Source organism: Apium graveolens, chromosome 5, assembly GCF_009905375.1.
Source record: "Apium graveolens cultivar Ventura chromosome 5, ASM990537v1, whole genome shotgun sequence".
In the NCBI taxonomy this organism is placed as follows: domain Eukaryota; kingdom Viridiplantae; phylum Streptophyta; class Magnoliopsida; order Apiales; family Apiaceae; genus Apium; species Apium graveolens.
The window spans coordinates 91,651,063-91,654,114 of NC_133651.1; the positions used below are offsets into that span (position 1 = coordinate 91,651,063).

The 3,052-nt window shown below is 40.7% G+C and overlaps 1 non-coding gene across 1 annotated transcript; it reads left to right on the forward strand.

Annotated features, from left to right (window-relative positions):
- Positions 1-2,239: 2,239 nt before the first annotated feature.
- On the forward strand, positions 2,240-2,346 carry LOC141663234 (small nucleolar RNA R71). Its single transcript, XR_012551312.1, has one exon. It is a non-coding gene; the product is annotated as a small nucleolar RNA R71 (small nucleolar RNA).
- Positions 2,347-3,052: the final 706 nt, after the last annotated feature.

Consider the following 3,052-nt stretch of genomic DNA (forward strand, 5'->3'; position numbering starts at 1 on the left):
TGCGTAGGAATAAGCTCATTCTTCTCATTTGCTACCACAGTAATTTCACCTTTCTTTGGCACACATTGAACTAGGCTCACCCATGAACTGTCAGAAATATGATAGATGATCACTGCATCTAGCCACTTAAGAATTTCTTTCTTCACTACTTCTTTCATGATTGGATTAAGTCTTCTTTGCTGCTCGACCGTAGGCTTGCTACCTTCTTCTAGCAATATTTTATACATGCAATAAGAAGGGCTGATTCCCTTGATATCTGCTATAGTCCAACCAATTTCCAATTTGAACTTTCTCAAAATCCTCAGAAGCTTTTCCTCGTAACTACCAGAAAGGTCAAATGCAATAATAACAGGCAAAGTAGATGCATCACCTAAAAACGCATACCTCAAATGCTCAGGTAAAGGCTTAAGCTCAAGAGTGAGAGCTTCTTCAATAGATGGCTTAAGGCATTTAGGAGCTTTATTCAATTCCTCCATTCCAAGATATTCAAAAGGCATATCAATCTTCCTCTTATAGGGAGAAGCATTCAAATATTTTAATTGTTCTTCACCTTCATCATATTCACTATTTGAATTTTCCAATAAGGCTTTTTCTAAGGCATCGGACCTTAGAAATTGATCAAGTTCTGAAGTAACCACAGAATCGACCAACTCCACCTTTAAGCACTCCTTATTTTCCGTAGAAATTTCATAGCATTGAACACATTAAAAGTTACATCTTGATCCAGCACTCACATTGTGAGCTCACCCTTTTACACATCTATCAAGGTTCGGGCAGTCGCCAAGAAAGGTCTTCCCAAAATTATGGGAATCTTCTTATCCTCCTCGAAATCAAGAATGACAAAATCAGCAGGGAAGATGAGTTTATCTACCTTGACCAAAACATCCTCCACCATACCTCGCGGATATGTAATAGAACGGTCGGCCAATTGCAAAGTCATATAAGTTGGTTTTGGATTAGGTAAGTCCAACTTCTTGAAGATTGATAAATGCATCAGATTAATGCTAGCTCCCAAGTCACATAAGCATCTGTCAAAAGACACTTTTCCAATAGTACACGGAATAGTGAAGCTTCCTAGATCTTAAAGCTTCAGAGGCAACTTCTGTTGCAGCACAACACTACATTCCTCCGTGAGAGTGACTGTCTCTAAATCATCTAACTTCACTTTCCGAAAGAGAATACCTTTCATAAACTTTGCGTAACAAGGCATCTGCTCAAGAGCCTCAGCGAAAGGTATGTTGATATGAAGTTTTTTGAACACCTCCAGAAACTTCTCAAATTGCTTGTCCAGCTTTTTCTTCTACAGCCGCTTAGGAAAAGGCGGTGAAGGATATATCAGTTTCTTCCCTGTATTACCCTCAAGAGGAGTGTGCTCAACAGTAGTCTTCCTTGGTTCCACTTTTACTTCCTGCTGCTCTACTTCTTTCTCAGCCCCAGCTTCTTCAATAAACACTTGAGTTTATTCGGGATTCACAACCTTTCCAGACCTCAAAGTGATTTCCTTTACCTGCTCCTTAGCTTCCTTCCTTCCTGGCACTTCAGTGTCACTAGGTAGTGTACCAGGCTGATGATTTAGCAAGGCATGGCAATTTGCCCAATTTGATTTTCCAATGTCTTGATAGAAACATCTTGACTCTTGCACATAAGCTTCAACTCCTCTAATTCAGATTTTTCATTAGCTTGTTACAACTGAAGTTGCTGTCTTGGTGCATATTACGGTTGCTGAAAACTAGGGGGGTTGTACTGCTTAGCTGGATACTGCTGATAAGAAAGTTGAACCGCATTCTAATCATTATTCCAACTGAAATTAGGATGATTGCGGTTGTTGGGATGATAAGTGGCTAGCACAGGTTGCTGCGAATGCTGAGAGTTGCTCACGAACTGAGCTGATTCACTAGAAATTACGCACTGATTAGTCTCATGGGCACCATCACAAAGCTCACAAACACTAGCGATTTGATTAACCCCATAATTAGCCAAAGTGTCCACCTTCATCGTCAAAGCCTTAAGTTGGGCAGCTATAGCAGTTGTTGCATCCAACTCCAGAACTCCTGCTACTTTTCCCTGAGTCAGTCTCTAGGAAGGATTCTGGTACTCATTAGCAGCCATCAGTTCAATCAATTCATAAGCTTCATCGTAGCTCTTAGCCCACAAGGCTCCTCCTGATGCTGTATCGAGTATGGGTCTCGAAGTAGCACCCAATCTATTATAGAAATAGTTATTAATCATCCAATCAGGCATGCCATGGTGTGGGCACTTCCTTAGCATCTCCTTATATCGATCCCAAGCCTCACACAGAGATTCTTCAGTTTGCTGAGCAAACTAAGTAAGAGTATTCCTGTTTGCATCAATCTTCGCTATAGGGAAGAATTTAATGAGAAACTTTTGAGCAAGATCTTTCCAAGTGGTGCTAGACCCTGCTGGTAGAGAATGTAATTAACACTTAGCTTTATCCCTCAGAGAGAATGGGAAGAGTCACAACTTGATAACATCTTCAGTCACATCATTGAACTTGAAAGTGTCGCAAATCTCGATGAAATCCCTGATGTGCATGTTAGGGTCTTCAGTAGGAGAACCCCAAAAATGAACTGAAATCTGTATCATCTGAATCGTGCTTGACTTGATCTCAAAAGTGTTAGCCCTGATGGCTGGCCTGATGAGCTTGACTGAATGTTATTGATCTTAGGCTGAGAATAGTCCATCGAAGCCTTAGGATTTTTCGCTTGATCTCCCATGACTACTAAAACTGGTTCTTCGACTTTCTCTTCTTCTTCTACCTTCTTTTCTTCTTCAAAAACTTCCTTTCGAACCACCATAACTTCTTCCTCGGCTTTATCCAAAGTTCTCTTACGAGTACGCGAACGCGTATGCATACACCCTCACTAGAGTACCTGAAATAAGACAAGGAAACAAATAAGTAATAATGTCGGAGTCAATGAACTTTAACGACCACTGATGGAAAACACATAAACTAAAAATTAACACTGCAGTCCCCGGCAGCGGCGCCAAAAACTTGTTAGTCGCTAAACATGCCCTAAATTACACGCAAGTA